Source organism: Neofelis nebulosa, chromosome 9 (assembly GCF_028018385.1).
Source record: "Neofelis nebulosa isolate mNeoNeb1 chromosome 9, mNeoNeb1.pri, whole genome shotgun sequence".
NCBI classification, from domain to species: domain Eukaryota; kingdom Metazoa; phylum Chordata; class Mammalia; order Carnivora; family Felidae; genus Neofelis; species Neofelis nebulosa.
The window spans coordinates 72,366,520-72,385,490 of NC_080790.1; positions in this window are offsets into that span (position 1 = coordinate 72,366,520).

Sequence of the window (18,971 nt, forward strand, 5' to 3'; positions counted from 1 at the left end):
CAACCTTTGATTCTGTTAGCAACCACATTAATGTATAAAGGATTTAATGTACCTTATCTCCTTATATTCCCGAAATTTCAGGAATCTTTAGCAGCCAGTACTTTTTAAAAATCATTCAAACAGCACTATGCCATGAATGCTTTATGTCCAAAAGTATGCAAAGCCCAAAGGAGAAAAGCCCACCAGGAAAAGAGCCTTGCTATAAACCAGTTGAGGAGAGGGGAGAGAAATTTATTCATTTATCCCTTACGATGTATCTTTTTTGAGCTCCTTCACATCATGCAGGGCAAATGGCTGGATGGTAGAAATGGCTGGGTGGTGGAAGATTTATATATATATATATATATATATATATATATATATATATATATATATATATAATTATATTATATATATATATAATATAAATAAGAGCTATTCTTATCATCATAGGGGAAAACATATATAATTATAGAAATAATACCTAAAATTTATTGAGCATTTTTCACATGTCGGATGCTGCTCTAAGTGCTTTGCAGTATAAACTCCTTTTATACCCACAACAACCTGTGCCTTTTCTCAGACCCACTTAAACAAGCTGTAAATTTTCAGTGGTTTCTATGGAAACAAATTGGCAAAATGGACAGTACACTTAAAAAAATTAAAAGATGCAGAGAACAAAAAAGATCTTGTCAAAAATAAAACCAGTTTCATTTCTAGAATCACAAATAATTCATAGTCAATGCAATTATGTTTGCAAAGTTAGAAACCAGGACCAATTTTCCTTCCAACATGTAGATTCTCCAGGGAACATGGACAAGGCTGGTCAAGGGGAAGCTGGGCAGACATGCAGCAAATCACAAGCTCTGAAAATTTCTTCTTGGGTGTCCTCTGCACCGTCCCCTTTTTTCTGAGCTCTCATTTCCACTCTAGCAGGTTAGTTTTATTATTCCCATTTTAGAAAGGAGGAAACTGGGATGCATATAGATTAAGGAACTTGCCCAAGGTGACACAGCTGGTAAATGGCAAAGCTACAGTTTGACTCAGGGAGCCTCACACCAGAGTCCATACTTGCAACCACTCAGCAATTCTCTCCCTAAAAAATCACAATCACCCCCATGCCACAGAGACACTTATAAAGTGCCACAGGAGCACAGAGGCAAGAGCAACTTCTTTCGCCTATACAGTTAAATAGGGTATTAAAGAGTAAGTGGATTTTAACTTGAGTCTTGAAAGATGAGTAGTTCACCAGAAAGGACAGAACACATCACAGAACACCAACAGCTTGTGCATCATAAGGTAGCATGACATGTTAGACAAATGCCAGGTATTGTGATGTGAGGGCATCTTTACCCATGCATGTTTGGAGGCAGGGATACTGTGACAAATGGTAAAACTGGGAAGTTTAGTGGGGAGAGTGGGGAAAGTTACAAGAGAACCTTTATTGTATTATCCTTCTCACATTTGTTTAGATTTAAATAAACCGTTTAAGATTCAGCTTAAGTGTAATTTCTTTGAGAAAGTCTTCACTGCTTCCAAGACTTACTTAGGAGATCTGTAGTGAAGTATTCCATGCATTCCTGTATATTAGCAGCAAACTGTGTTTCAATTGTTAGTTTACATATCTCTCTCCCCTAGTGCTCTGTGCTGTCCTTGAAGGCAGAACATGAATTTTTATGCTGAATACCTGTAGTTCCTTGAACAAAGGCTGCCACATAATGGATGCTCAATAAAACCCATAACCTCTTTTCTGCTCAAGGACTTGATCCCTGGAAGTATTCCATCTTTCTTCTGCATTACCATTTTCCTTTCATTGAGTTATTCTCATCCACCTAGAAATAGGTCCTTGTTTCTTCCTTATTAAAAAAAATGTTTTGAACCAATGTCTCTGCCTAGCTACTACACTATTTTATCTTATTTTCACCCAAAATGTCTTAAGAATGGTCAGTTCTTGCACTCTTAACTTCCTCACTTTGACTCACTTCAAACAGGCTTATATCCCTACCACCACCTCCAACAAAACTGCTCTTGCAACAATTACTAGTAATCTTTATCTCGCCCAACTCAAAAGTCCTTCCTCTGTCTTCACCTTGCTTGACTAATTTCTCCTTCTTCAAACACTCTCTTCTCTTTCCTTCCATGGCACTACTTTCTCCAGAGTGCCCTGAGATTTTGCCCTGGTCTCCACAGCCTTCTTTTCATAAAAACTCCAAAAATGAATTTATGATTTCTTCCAAACTTTTCTTTCCATATTCTTCACCATCTTAGTGGCCCCATAACTGTACAGTTACTCAGTCTAAAAGCCAAGAAGCTGGGGCGCCTGGGTGGCTCAGTTGTTAAGCGTCTGGCTTTGGCTCAGGTCATGATCTCGTGGTTCGTGAGCCCGGGCCCCACGTGGAACTCTGTGCTGACAGCTCAGAGCCTGGAGCCCACTTCAGATTCTGTGTCTCCCTCTCTCTGTGCCCTCCTCCACTCATGCTCTCTCTCTCTCTCTCTCTCTCAAAAATAAATAAACATTAATTTTTAAAAAAGATTAAAAAAAACCAAGATGATATACTTCATGCCTTCTTTTGGAAGGGAATAAGACTCAGTCTACTCATACAGTCCATTAATGAGTCTCATTAACTCTACCACCAAATTGTGTCTGGAATCCAGTCACTTAGCACTATTTCCCTGGCCATCATTCTGGTCCACACCACCACCATGTGTCACACAGACAATAGCAAACTTCCCCTATCTCCCTCTTTCCATTCTGTACTCCTCAAGTCCATTTTCCATATAACAACCAGAGGGGGGAGGGGCATAGAGAGAATCCCAAGCAGGCTCCGTGCTGAGTGTTGTTCTATCTTATGACCACAATATCATGACGTGAGCGGAAATCAAGAGTCAGACGGTTAACCAACTCAGCCATCCAGACACCCCCACAGTGATTATTTCTTTCCTATTTTTTATTTTTTATTTATTTTTTTTTATTAATTTTTTTTTTTTTAATTTTTGGGACAGAGAGAGGCAGAGCATGAACGGGGGAGGGGCAGAGAGAGAGGGAGACACAGAATCGGAAACAGGCTCCAGGCTCCGAGCCATCAGCCCAGAGCCTGACGCGGGGCTCGAACTCACGGACCGCGAGATCGTGACCTGGCTGAAGTCGGACGCTTAACCGACTGCGCCACCCAGGCGCCCCTCTTTCCTATTTTTTAAATCTCTTTTTGGTCTTGAAATAAAACAGCTATACAGACAGTATATAAAATACAAATGTTCACCTCAATGAATTATAAGGCAAATATACATCAAACAACTCTTATTTCAAGGTATAGGCTCTTACTAGCACATAGATCTTAAACAAGCTCCTTCCAAACCCTAACCATCTCCTGCCCTCCTACAAATACATGTAAAGTGATAAATTACTTATATTTATACTTTTACCACTTAATTAGATATCTGTCAACTATAATAGAATTACACAGTATGCAGTCTTTTTAGTTCTGGACTCTTTCATCCAATGTATTTGTAAGAATTATGAATATTATTATCTGTAGTTGTAGTCAATTTATGTCCTTTGCTGTATAGTATTCCATTGTGTGTTTATGTCATAATTTATCCATTCTATTGTTGATAGAAATTTAAGTGTTTCCAATTTTGGATCATTGCAAACAATACTACTCTGAACATTCTTGTTTATGTCTATTAGTAGACATGCATACACATTTGTCCTGAATGCATATCTAGTAGTGGAATTGCTGTGATATAGATTACATGTATTTTTAAACCCAAAAGAATCATTTTCCCCAAATTGATTATTCCAAATTGCAAGAGTAGCTCAAGAAACACTTGTGTCTTCACCTAGACTTGCTAATTATACTTACTTTACCATATACTTTGCACTCTCCCTCATAGTAATAATATATGTTTCTTTGTTATTGTCATTAGGTATGCTTACTTCTCATCATTGGCCATTTTAAAGAAGCACTTTGAACTAATTGAAACATCATGGCTCCTTAACCCTAAATACTTAAGCATTTATCTGAAGAGAACAGACATTTTCTGACAGATCACACTTACATATTATCAAATTCAGGAAGTTTAACATAAATAAGATACAATTAACTAATATAGTGCTTCTCAAACTTTAGTGTGCATACAAATCATGTGGATATGTTATTAAAATGTGAATCTAATCCATTAGGTCTGGGAGGGTGCCTGTGATTATGCATTTTTAATAAGTTCATAGATAAGGCTACTGCAGCTGATCCACAGACCATACTTTAAGTGTACATTGTACATATTCAAATATTTCTGATGGTGTCAATAATATACTTCAGAGCATTATCTTTTCTGATGTAGTATCAACCCAAGATCAAACATTACATTTGGTTGTCATGATCACCATCATTTTTGAAGGACATTTCACTGGGCTAAAATTTAAGGTTGCCAATTATTTTCTTCCAAAACACCGAAGGCATTTTTTCATTGCCCTTTTCTAACTTTTCAAAGCTAAGATGCTTTTGAGAAATCAGTTTTTAATCTCAATACTGCTCCTTTTAAGGTAAACTCTTTTCCCCTCTCCTATTTATTTTTAAGATGATCTTTATTTTTGTTTTCTATTACTTCACTGTGATCTGTCTAGGTATTGGTTAGTTTCACTTATTTTGCTATAGTTCTGTTGGATTTCTTGAGTCTATGATTCATCAGTTTTAGAAAATTCTTAACCATTAGCACCTCAAATGTGATTTGAGGTGGCAAGAATATATCAGTTTTGCTGTGTCATCTTCCCCTTGCCCACTCCCCTACATCTTCCATTCTTTTGTCTCTCCACGCTTTTTTGTAGATATGTAATTTTCTCATCTATGTTTAATATCCTATTCAACAAATCCAATGAGTTTGTCATTTTGTTTCTTGCACTTGTAGTCAGGGAATTTATATTGGTTCCTTTCAAATCTGTTTTGTCACTTTTTAGAATGTCATGTTTTCTGCCAACATTTTATATCTCATCTTCTGTCTCTCTGAAGAAAATAAGTAAAATTTTAAGTTTTAAATTACAGTATCTAGAGCCTTTGGGAGGCTTTTTCTATTTTTGAGGTTTCTACTATTTCTCATTTTTACGTTTTCTTATCTGCATACATCTGGTTCTTTGTTTCTATGCCAGACTTTGTATTTTAAATATTTATGGGATTTAAATTTTTTTTAATATTTATGGGATTAGTTGGGGCCTAGAGTGATGCTCATTTCCTTCACAGGGGACTTCACTTGGCTTCTTCCGGGTGACTGTAAGAACTACAATCAGGAATTAGGTTAACAAATTATAGGACCTGAAAACTTCTGAGTCACTGAGAGGACTCAAGGTTCTTCAGTGATTCCAATAGCTTGTTTGCAAGTTTGTTCTTTCACCAGGGGTGCAGCTCTTTAGGAGTTTTCAGGGAAACTCTGAGACTTCCAATCTGTTTTACTGGCCCTTCCAAGCTGTCAAAAGGGCTGCTCCTTTTCCAAGAGAGCTCTTCGATTCAGGAAATGCCTCTTGGACAAAAGTGAACCCCAAATGCCAGGATCTCCAAGATGCTGTTGCAATAATTCCTCACTGACTTATTAGTTCTCCAAGGCCTTCCAGCAGATTAAAACACAAAAATTGGTTTATGTTTTATCTTTGAATGTAGAGTTAGTCTCAACTACCTAGTCTACCAGTTCCACAAAGTGGATTCTAAATAATGCTTTTCAAATATATGTTTTGGGATTTATATTTGAAGCATCCAACCATTGATATTAAATACAAAAGTGAGACAACAAAGAGGCAGATATTTTTAAAATAGGTTTCAGAGAGCCAGTTAGTTAGACAACTGGCCTAGAAAGAAGACACAAATGTGTTGAGAATGTATGGATTTTCTCAAGCCCAGAGAAAGGATTTATGAGACTAGTCTGAGAGTATGAGAAACATTCTCTACATTTGGAGAACATGGAAGAAGATTGTCGATTCTATGTGAAAGAATCCAGATAAGAGGCCAGCTAAAGCAGCTCATCGTAGCAGAGTAAAATTGCTTTATCTGGGGAGTAACCACTCTCAGCGATGATCAAAGATGCATGAATGCTGGGGACCAGATATAGAACCTATGATTAAAAGAAATATGAGGTTAGGGTCATGTTTAAAATGATCCTGCATCAAAAGGATTGTTTTTAGTGCCAGTGAAATTCCCAAAGAGGGTCTATGTGAAGTGGACAGCCAGAAAACGAGAAGTTGAAGGGCATAAGGAACACCAACTCAAAGAAGAGGTGATTCTCAAATGAAAGGAGCTACAGTCTGAGGGCCCAGCCAAGGAGTCGCTGAAGAACCTATAAATGCCATAAGGCATAGGGTCACTTTACCTATCTTTCAGGCATCGGAAAAGCAAAGGTGTCTTCTAATAATATTAGCCACGTAAGAACTCCCTGTTCCACTACCTCTCTTCTTTACATGCACTACAACCCTGTAAGTGTCAGTAAGAGCATCTAGCAGACAGGAGGACAGGGAAGCAAGCCAAAAGGATGAATCTGATTGCATTTTGCTCCCTGAAGACAGGAAAATTCCAATGAAAGTTAAAGTCTTGCTTAATATATTGGAATGGACATCTGGCTTTCTGTACTGGGTTTATATTTGTGGCTTAAGGAAACCACAAGGCTTTCCGTTACCTCTGAGTCACTGGAACATTCAAGGGTTTAGAGGGAGAAAATTTTTCAGTGAATTAATTTTAAAAGGTCAAAGGAAGGTAAAATGAGTTTGTAATGAGATCCCACTTTTTTCTAAGAAAAAAAGGACATCAGAGTTTTAGTAAGCTGACTGAAGAAGGGGAAAGTACTATAGAATAGGTGAAGAGGTTGAAGTCAGGAAAGCCAACAAAACCCCTATAGCACTACATGAGATAGTGAGAGAATGGAGAGGACTTTCAGGTGCTGGGGCACCTGGAAGTAAGAGGTATTTCTGTCACCCCCGCCCCCAGAACTGTAGGTATATAAAAAGAGGAAAAAAGTGAGTCAAAACCCTCTATTTCACCCCTATAGTTTACTTTCAGTATTGCCTTCAACTAATTGTTAACTCTGCTAATCCTCACCTCATCAATCAAGTGGGAAAAATAATGCTTGAGAAATGTAATAAAATATGTAATAAATGTGACAATATGGATAAAACATATAATGATATATGAACTCACCATAAGTTAATGAATGAGGTGGAGTTATCTAAAAGAATGAATTAATGAATGGTCAGCTCTGGTGTAAGAGTAGAAGAGATAAGCTTCGCATCTCAAAAACACAAACCAGATGCCACATTACAGCTGAATCTCCCCATGTAAACATTTCTTTGTGTGTGTTTTCTTTTAATAATCAAAGTCATGTTTAAATATTAAATAGATGGTTTTACTGCCTCAAGGACCAGTCTGGAGAATCTACCTAGACTGGCACAAACCTGTTGGGTAAATGATCCTACGTGCTATTCAGTTTAGTGTTTACCACAAAGCATTCAGTCAGAGCCCTGTGCTAACGGCTGCTGGCAAATCTTCCCATGATGGCTGAGTTCAAATGAATACCAAGGCAGTGTCAGCTGCTGGCTTTCATTAGATTCTCTCTGAGTCAAATATTAAAACAAGGCCACCTGATAGAACCATCTTGGATTCCTGCAGAAAGGGACTGGAGATGCTGGAAGCAAAATGAGGTGCAGGTGGGATAGCATAATAAGTTCTGCAATTTACAAGTGTTAATATGAAAATTCAGAATGTGAACCTCACTGGAAAGGATCTATAGGCTATTTATCTACTCAAAGTGACCTTGTAATCTATAAGTCATTAAAGTGATAGCAAAGAACATGAATGCCACCCTGTGGCTACCAGCAGAAGTTATACTTAATGTAACATAATTTTACATAATTAGAGGGTAATGGCAATGTGATTAAAAGAAAGCATGTAGATGCCAAGAGAAAAGAGGAATGGCCACGATAAACAGTTACCACTGCTAACATATGACTCAAGGAAGCATTGCCCAAAGTAATAAGGAAAAACCTCCTCAGTCTTTCAAAATAGCGTAAACAAAAATAAATTCTGATTATAGATACACAAAGCATTAGACAAAGACATCAATAGATTACTAGTAATAGAGAACAGAGAAGTAAGTTAAGTCTTCCAGCATCCTTATCATTCAAGCATACTGAGATTAGGTGAGACCCTCACATACACACAAAGATGATTACCTTTCCATGTCCATGTGCATCTTGTTATACTCAAATACGCACATTCCAATTCACAGACACACACATATATCCATTTTTTCTTGAGTTTTTCCTACATTTGACTACTGCAAAAACCATTGATGATTTCATTCATTTATTCACCAGATTTTCACAGAACCAGGTAGTGTCTTAAGTTCTAGGGCTACAACAGTACAGGTCCCTGCCATCACTGAGCTTTCATTCTATGTGGATCAACTGACAAATGTTGGTCAATTCCATGTGGTTCAAGTCCATGGAGAAAAATTAAACAATGTAAATGGAATAGTGAGTGCTGGAGGGTGGAGAATGGGGGAAAGCTTCTTCAAGACATTATAAAGTCTGAAGGATGTAGTGAGGGAGGAAGTCATATGGGTGAGGAAAGGAAGCTTTCAGGCAAAGGACAGCACAGTACAAAGGCTCTAAGGTCAAGTTTGCTGGGTGTGTTTGTGGAACAATGAGGAGGTTAGTGTGCATAGAGAAATTAGAGGAGTGTTTGGGGATGAGGAAGAACAGGTTATAACAAGGAGAGGACAGCTGGGCACAGGGCTCTTTGGACAATTTTTATGGCTTTGGATTTTACTCAGAATTAGAGCTTTCTGGCATGTTATGATTTATATTTTTAAAGAATCAGTCTGACTTCATACAAAAGCAAAATCAAGGTAACTATTTCAGTAGCCCAGCAGATGATGGTTGTAACTTGGTCCAAGACAAAATCAATGGATGTAGTAATGGTAGTCACATTTTAGACATGTAATAAATGTAGAATCAAAATAATTCATAATTGGATTCAATATAGGTATGCCAAAAAGATAAGAGTTCAAGGTTTTAGCCTGAATCACCAGAAGAGTGAAGTAGTCATTCACTGATTTGAAAAAGACTGAGGGAAGCATGTTGGTTGAGGATATCTGGGAGTTTTGCTTGGGACATGATAAGCCTAGGGCGTTTTTTTTTAGCTATCTAAATACAGGTGTTGGATTGAGGAGTAGGGTTACCATATTTAGCAAGTAAAACACAGATGTCCAGTTAAACTGAATTTCAGAAGAATAATAACTTCAAATGCAGTATGTCCCAAATATTATATTTATTTATGCTAACAAGTTATTTATTGTTTATCTGAAATTCAAATTTAACTGGGTTTCCTAAATCTTATTTGGCAATGCTGGTCAAGAAGGCATTTGAGTTTCAAGTATGGAGTTCAGGAAAGAATTCTTGATTGGGGATATAAATTTAGAAATCATCATTATATCGATGGTATTCAAAACTTGAGGCTAAGTGACATTACCCAGGAATGAGCATGCTGAGAAAAGAGATGAAACCTAAGAATATGTTTTGGGCCACATTCAGAAATAAATAGTACACTGTTGTAATCAGGCTTCAAACCATATAAGACTTATTAGTCTTTGAACATGAGCCACAGAATTATCCACATCTGAACCTCTCAAAAGAAGACAAAGGCCCATTATAAAGCTGAATTTCTCTCAGTCTGTCTCTAAACCACTTTTTCCCATACATTATCCCTTCTATCACATCATGAACTTCTGAAAAGACAGTGACAAATAGGCAGACCTCTCAGTCTCAAGATATGAAGGAAAGCATCGCACACATTCCATCCTAGGTCACCATAGTAACAAAGGTTCTGAAATTATTTAATCTACTTTCAAATTCCATCTCCAAGGTGAGCAAAACTGATGTAAAAGAAGAAATATTAGGCCAGTGAAGGCCAGTGGGGTATTGAAGTTTTACTGCCAGTGTTTTGAACTTTAAGACAAAGAACATGAAAGTTTGTAGATCGCCATTTTATTTCACTTAGAAATACTTCAAGTTTCTAAATGGAAGAATAGAGTGTCACCTGGAAATTAATGAGTGGCCAATTTGGAATAAATGAAGCAGATTAGCTCATAATATGGCTATAGGTAGGCGGAGCTTTATTCCTGTACACAGATGCCAGGGGTGCCTGGTTGGTCCACCAAACATACACACCCTTAATGTCATACCGCCTTTAGAAGTCACTTCAGCGTTCAGCTGGATTCATCCTCTTGTCCTTGCACAAGCTAATCAGAGTGGTAGAATGCAGAATTCATAGAATAACCTGCCTTTGCTGTCAGACAAATCATGGTATGTGTTTTGGTTCTGCTCTTCCTAACTGTATAACCTGAGACTTGTTAATCAACATCTCAAACTTTAGATGTCTCCATCTGCAAAATGGGGGTACCTGACATACAAGAATTTTGTATGGATTAAAGGAGATGAGCCTATTAATCCGTTAGCAGAGAATCTACCACATAAAGAGTGTTCAATATTGGTTTTATATCATTTTTATAATCATTAATGCTGTACAGTAAATAAATACTCATATGTAGGAGTGAAAAATAGCATAATAGTACTCAAAGCATAACAAAATGGAAGGGGGGAAAAAAACAAGAAAAAAGTTTCACCCAAGTCTTCCACATCTGATTATCTCCCGAGCTGCCTGCTTTGTAATATGGAGTGAATCCCCCTTTAATGGAATGACTGGCTGGCAAATCACTGCTGCCACTCTGGGGCTAGTTCACAGCTTCAGGAGCACTCCACTATTCTTGTCATGGTTTCACTGACAGAGCAATGTCCCTGAGCATTTTAATACTGTCCTCTAACATGAATTTGGAAAACTAATTTATAGAAAGAAATATAATTAATAGGAAAAATATACTGTATATAAACTTTAAATATGGAGATTGCAAATTGCCATTAAAGCAATCACCAAATTCTATTTTCATCATGGGAAGATACATAACACTTGGGGCAAGTGGTAAAGTGGGATTTGGAGGCAGCCTATCTATACTCCCCAGTGTTTGGGCTTCCCTATTCTCAGCAGTTATCTTCTCAACAATCAGAAGCTCCTCTCTAAAACAAAGGGAATGCTTATAGAAAAGGCTTTGGGATCTTCCTAGTACCCCTTCTCACACTGCTCCCTGGCCTGGGCCACAGTGTCATGCCTGCTTCCCCCATCCTTTCCTCTTTATTGCCAGCACCAGTTTGCCTAGCTTCCCATCTCCCTGAGCACTGAAATGCTGCAAACCTGCCCACCTGCAAAAAGGTGACACTGTGGACAGCAACATGCAGAAGGTTGAAACTAGACCACTTTCTCACACCATTCACAAAAATAAACTCAAAATGGATAAAGGACCTGAATGTGAGACAGGAAACCATCAAAACCTTAGAGGAGAAAGCAGGAAAAGACCTCTCTGACCTCAGCCGTAGCAATCTCTTACTCGGCACATCCCCAAAGGCAAGGGAATTAAAAGCAAAAGTGAATTACTGGGACCTTATGAAGATAAAAAGCTTCTGCACAGCAAAGGAAACAACCAACAAAACTAAAAGGCAACCAACGGAATGGGAAAAGATATTTGCAAATGACACATCGGACAAAGGGCTAGTATCCAAAATCTATAAAGAGCTCATCAAACTCCACACCCGAAAAACAAATAACCCAGTGAAGAAATGGGCAGAAAACATGAATAGACACTTCTCTAAAGAAGACATCCGGATGGCCAGCAGGCACATGAAAAGATGTTCAACGTCGCTCCTCATCAGGGAAATACAAATCAAAACCACACTCAGATACCACCTCACGCCAGTCAGAGTGGCCAAAATGAACAAATCAGGAGACTATAGATGCTGGAGAGGATGCGGAGAGACGGGAACCCTCTTGCACTGTTGGTGGGAATGCAAATTGGTGCAGCCGCTCTGGAAAGCAGTGTGGAGGTTCCTCAGAAAATTAAAAATAGACCTACCCTATGACCCAGCAATAGCACTGCTAGGAATTTATCCAAGGGATACAGGAGTACTGATGCATAGGGGCACTTGTACCCCAATGTTTATAGCAGCACTCTCAACAATCGCCAAATTATGGAAAGAGCCTAAATGTCCATCAACTGATGAATGGATAAAGAAATTGTGGTTTATATACACAATGGAATACTACGTGGCAATGAGAAAGAATGAAATATGGCCTTTTGTAGCAACGTGGATGGAACTGGAGAGTGTGATGCTAAGTGAAATAAGCCATACAGAGAAAGACAGATACCATATGGTTTCACTCTTATGTGGATCCTGAGAAACGTAACAGAAACCCATGGGGGAGGGGAAGGGGAAAAAAAAAAAAAAAAGAGGTTAGAGTGGGAGAGAGCCAAAGCATAAGAGACTGTTAAAAACTGAGAACAAACTGAGGGTTGATGGGGGGTGGGAGGGAGGGCAGGGTGGGTGATGGGTATTGAGGAGGGCACCTTTTGGGATGAGCACTGGGTGTTGTATGGAAACCAATTTGACAGTAAATTTCATATATTAAAAAATAAATAAATAAATAAATAAATAAATAAAACCAAAAAAAAAAAAAAAGGTGACACTGTGTTTCCTCATGACTGTATCACCCCTGTCAAGTTCATGAGCTGCATCATCTGATGAATAATCACTCTAGACTGAAGAAAAAGAAGAAAACTTAATTACTTAATATTATCTATTAGTAGGAACACCTGATGCTATTATTTCTTTTTAGAGAATTGGGATAGATTAGTTTAGTTTGGTCCACATATTAGAAGGTAAACATGTATGCAAAAAGATAATCATTGGAGATACTAGGTTGAACTACATGAAACTGCTGGTATTTGACTATTTTTCCCTACAAATACAGTAATTCGCACAGTTCAACCTAATAGAAACATTACATTGTTTTACAAAATGCATGTTGCCTCTGGAGGAAAGAAAGTGCTGGAACATTGAACTAGTATCTGCCATCACGAGAAGATACTGGAAGCAATCAGTGTGATTCAGAGGAACCCACAAGTTCTCCAAACACCTTCTCAATATTCAGAATGGAGAGACCTGAGCTAACACCATATCCCCTTTTTGCAGGTGTGAAGTTTGAAGGACTGCTATAAATAAATTGACCAACCATAATGTAAATTGACAAACAACATGTTCCTCATCATCTAGTGCCCAATTCTTGGCATAAAAAAAAGTGTTATTTTAGAGATTAAGAAAAAAGGAGGGAACCTGTTACAGAGAAAGAAAAGTTGTAAAAGACAATGTAAGGTACTTAGTGCTCAGGGGACAGAAGAAGGGGGGTTGACTCACTCAATATGCACACCGAAGTCAGTAATTGCAATCACTGACTCAAAGACATGTCTCCCTCTATGTTTGGAAATCAGCCAATTCATCTCCATTCTCTCACCAGATTCAAAGTATGTGTTTCTAAGGCACAACTTTCTTTCCCTTCAAAAGCTGTTCTTGGTGAGTAGATCTCAGCCCTGTTACCTAAGAAAAAACAAAAATTCCCCAAGACTGCTTTGAGGCAGGAAGAAATGAAAATCAATGTGTCACCATATACAGAAAAGCAGAAGGCTCAGTTCAAAAGGACATTCTAAAGAGTCCTTTTTCTCACTCATGAGGATGGCCAAGATGCTCATGTACCATATGTGGGCCAGTCATTAAATTCATTCAGAATCTAGAGCTTAAATCAATATAGTTGTATAAAATGTTTCAGTTTTTAAAACATATTCTCAACCAATATCATATCACCCCATGAGACAGGTGGGAAAAGTAATGTTAGCCCTATACATAGGTAAGAAAGGTAGAAAATTTTTGCTAATAAGGAAATTGAGGCTCATGTATTCGCCTAAGATCTCACAAGCATTCCAAGAACTACAACAAGAATTGAGGCCTTCTGATTATTCCATATCAGAAATAACATTCTTTGAATTTAGAGAGATCTGAGTGCCAGCTCTACAACCAACTGATCTGTAATCATCTGAGTCTGTTTTATTAGCTATAAAATGTGAATAGTTGGGTCTATTTCATAGGATCACAGGCTATGCTTAATTAATGTTGGTTCTCTTTTCCCCTGCTTCCCAAAGAGGGAGGATGCTATGATGAGAAGATGAAGTGAAATGAGCAGATATTCAGTGGTTAACTATAAAAAGTAGTGAAGGAAAAGAGTTCTGTGGATCAAAGTTTGAAACTACAAGAACGTCTTGGGTGCCTGGGTGGCAGAGTCGTTAAGCGTCTGACTCTTGGTTTCCTCTCAGGTCCTAATCTCATGGTTTGTGAGTTCAAGCCCACGTGGGGCTCTGCGCTGACAGCTGGAGCCTGCTTGGGATTCTTTCTCTCCCTCTCTCTGCCCCTCCCCCACTCACGTTCTTTTTCTCTCTCACTCTTTCCCTCAAAATAAATAAATAAAATTTAAAAATTATAAAAAAGAAAAAAAAAAACTACAGGAAAGTCTTTTGCAGCTCCCGTGCCTCCTACACAGTGTTGTTACCCAAATAGGTAATGGTGGTTTCAGTATGAAACTGACATCCTTAAGGTTGTTCATTTTCTCTATTAAACGTGAATAATATGCTTTAACCTGGGGATTAAATATACTTTAAAACCTAATTAAAAATGAAGATTACAATCTACTTCTCTCATCCAAATAAAACAAAATAGAAAAGAAGTTGCCCTAAAGGTTAATGCAAAAAATAACTTGTTATCTTGATTCTTCTACTTTTCTAAAACATTTAACTTCAAACCTAAATTTAATACTGGATTAGCTTTAATGAAGGATGGTAATTTCTTAAAAAATACAATATGGCCATCTCTGAATTATCCTTATTTACAGAGGGAACCAAAGAAACAGAAATCCTAAAACAGCATATTACCTCAAAGTATTTTATTGCCATAAAGACCAAAATATAGGTGATGTCAAATGATTTTAGAAAAATGATACTATTTCTTTATGAGCATACACATCTTTGAGGATGGTAAACACAAAAAGCTATCAATTTGGTACAAATTCATTCATCAGCTAGTTGTTACCTACATTCTAAGTGGGACATTAAGAGAATGGGACATGGAAGTAATAATCCCAAGAATAATAAATAACAATTTTTATGTGACAACAGTGAATTCAAAGGAAACACTCTCTTCTTAGTTCTTCTGGGCAACATGAAAGTCCAAGGTAGAGGAAGACAGATCACTAACATATACCTGTTACTTTTTGCATGGATATGACACTGTATTGTAATGTGTAGGGTGTTAACTGTTATTTTTAAAATTTTATGAAATTATTCATGTTTTTTTCACTCAATAAATACTTTGAGCACCAACTATTTTCCATGCACAGTGCAGGGGCTTGAGGGGGAAAAAGGTGACTAAATCATAGCTAGCATTCTCAAATAGTTTAAAATACAGTGACATATAAACCTGTGTCAAAATAAGTTTACATTCCCTGAACCACAGATAGTAGAAGAGGCATTAGAGAGTCACCAACTGAGCATTAAAAATTAATTTTAATACCTCAAACTATAGGGCATTAGTTGGATGGGCTATAGTACATGTTGTAATGGAATATGATGACATAATTTAAAAATAACATTATTGAGTTCTGTTTAAGAATAAGAAATTGTTCACAGTATATTAAATGTAAAATTATGTTTAAAATATGTATCATTTATACCCCAAAACTTAGTGACTTAAAGTAATACTATGGTACATTTCATAATCTTTTGGTTGGCTAAGGAGGCCTTCTGCTGTAATCTTCTGGAATCACTGATGCAGTAATTCTATGCAATGGAGCTACAGGCTCACCTGGGGCCTGGCTTATGTGGGACACTTTTAAGACTGTAGTTCCCTATAAATGAGGTCTTATATCTTCATGAAGTCTATACCAGGTGGTTATCAGGCCTTCTACTTGCATCATGCTTCCTCATGTCCCACCTGCTGATAAAATCACAGGGCTAAACCCAAAGTCAATGTGGGAGCCATGTGCACACATAGAAGGATGACTCATCAGCAGCCATATACAGTCTACCACAAATTTCAAGCCATTATGAGCACATTCTAACACACACACAGTCTGAAGGAGATACACCAAAATATTAATTTACCTTTGGCAGGGTGGACAACAATGACTTTATAGGTATTTTTCTTTACTTTTTAATGTGCATTTAAAAAAAACATTTCTACAATTAGCATATATAGATGCATTACTTATATTAAAGATTCAAAATTAGTTCAAATAAAATAATTCTGTGGATATTTCCCATCCAACAATATAGAACTCGTTCAACCATTAAAATATCTGAATGATGAACATTTCACAGCAAAAATACCACATAGAGACATTGTTCTCCTTCTCTCCCTCTTTCTTGTAGAAAGAAATTTGCAACACTCCCATTGCTATTTTTCCACTAGCTAAGCATTACTCATCCATTTAGTTTTGAAAGTTTGAAAATTACATGAGTCATGTGTTATTCACCAAAAATTTCAATAATATTAGCATGTTTTCAGACAATGATTTAAATACACACACATACTTGTAGCCAAATCAAGTTATACTTAGGAGGATCACCTCATTCTTCAGTAATACTCTCACTGCTAAAGCTAATGTACTTTTGCTCTGATTGTCCTCACTCCTTTTGTGGTCAATCATTTCTTCAAGGTTCCCTTTGTTCCAATGCCTTACCTAACTAGCTCAGCCCATGCTGATACCTCCTTTTTGCAGTTGCATCAATCTCCGGGTCATGTTCAGTTTTGTACTGTCATGTAGGGGCTTATCTTCTGTATGTGCAGGCCCTCCATGACCACTGTGGTTACTCAAATATTTGAAACCTCTCAGAAGCTCTGAGCTTTTTGTGTAGGACTTGAACATAAGCTTTGATTATCTAAGCGCTTTCAAATTTCAATTAGTTGAGCCTTTGGATTTTCAAAGGTAAGAAGCCATCCCAGTTTCCATCTTTACCCTTGCATCAGGAGAAACAGGTACATAGATGTCCTGCTTATGAGCACTCATAATTTCTCCTGAGTGTGACATCAGTTTTTGGTAAGGGAACTTTCTTACTAGTGAAAATTTTAGCCGGTGTGTCCTCATTTTGGAGATTTGTGAAGGGCATTTGGCAAGAACACATTCTAGTAAATGAAGAAACATCTCTGCAGTGGTAGCTTTTACTCATCACAAATTGAACAAACTCATTTTGAAGACCATTTCTCCTTCCCTTCTAGTCAGTTCCCGAGCATCCTTTCTATTATCTAAAGAAGAGAGAGGATGGCATTGGCAGAGGGAAGACTTACATAGTAATATTTCCTGGAGCCAGAGTGGAGGCAGGCAGCTCTGGGTGCATTATGGAGATGTAAGGAAATGGAGTTGTTTCAAAAGCAGTAAAAGCTTCCTTTATATAGTCTCCTCTTTTTTTACACTAGCTGTTTAATCTGAGTATTTCCCAGCTTTTTGCAGATGATAAAATAGGTGGAAAGAATGTTTATCTAATAAAGTGCATGCTATTAAACAATTTTGTTTTGAAAAAAAGGTACATCATCACTTTCTTCCACTGACATCAAAAGTAGGATTGAGAAGCTTTTTGTTTTATCATTCTTTCTTATGTCTTCTTCTTTTTTAAAAAAAAATCTCTGCCACTTCTTCAGGGTTCAGTGTCCATATCTGTGTCCAGACACTGCCAAAAAATATAGTGATGATCTCATCATCATGGTGGTGATCCTCAGTGGTCTCTCCTTCCTTATCATGATCCTCTTTCTATGGGACTTTAATAGAGAGAAGACTGCTTGTGTTCAAAGCCTGGTTCTGTCGCTTCTTAGCTGGACAAACTTGGGCAAATTATTTTATTTCTACGTACCTGGATTTGTCTTAACCTACAACCAAACCTATGTCCTAAATTTGTTGTGAGATTAAATGAGTGAGTTCACATATGAAAAGCACTTTGAACAGTGTTTATCACATTGCAAGCACTCATTGAATGTTATTATATTTCTTTCATTTCTTACACTACTTGACAGTGGCATCCATGTCTAATGTCTCACCCACAGAATCTGACTTAGAGAAGCCTACTCCCTCCACAACTAAGGATGCTTGGAACAGCCTAAGAAATAAGAATAGGTCTACAAAAGGAAACTAAAGCTGATTTAAGAACTTAATGCAGCAAATTTTTATGGAATCATAGAACTAAAAGGAAATTAGAAATGGTACAACCAAATGTTTATCAATGTTGGAAATACTAATCAGAGTAATATCCATCACCTCTACCACACATACAAACACCCTTAACTCTCTCACCTCCTCATCTGACATCCACCAAACCCCAAACCCAAGTTCTGTTAAGATTCATTGAAAGCACCATGTGTATTGTGGAAAAGCCAATCAGATGATCTGATGTAGCTCTACCCACTCCTTGCCACTGGAATCAACATATCCTAACTTTCTCAGTTTATGGAGGAGAAAAACAAGAGCAAGAGAGGAGCAATCATTCTGACAAAGACATGTTGCTAATTATTGGGACCAGTTCTTCCCTGGCTATTTTTCCACCCCTACTATTTTAGAGTCTCCAGCTTCTTGTGAAGTATGCTTGCCACTACATAAAATAATTTCTGGCAGCCTCTAGAGGATATCCCACAAATGCTCAATATCAAACTGTCCTAACAGCCACTGCATGGCTTCTCTGTTCCTCTTCTTCCTCTTCTGGTCATCTCTTTGAGTTATGATCTCATTTTCCAGTTAATGCTGGGTCCATGGCACCTGCAGATCCTATGGCATCTTTCAGTTCACACTGCTGCTTCTGCTGGGCATGAACACTGCTGCTCCCATTGATGCTGCTATCTTCCGTTTGGCACCACTGCCTCCCACTGGGCACTACACCCCCACAAACACTCTGGGACCTATAAGGCATCAAAGGTATGTGCTGTGTAGTATGTCTTCTTACACAGAAGACCAAGGTAGCGCAATGTATATTGAAGTCTGTCCCCGGAT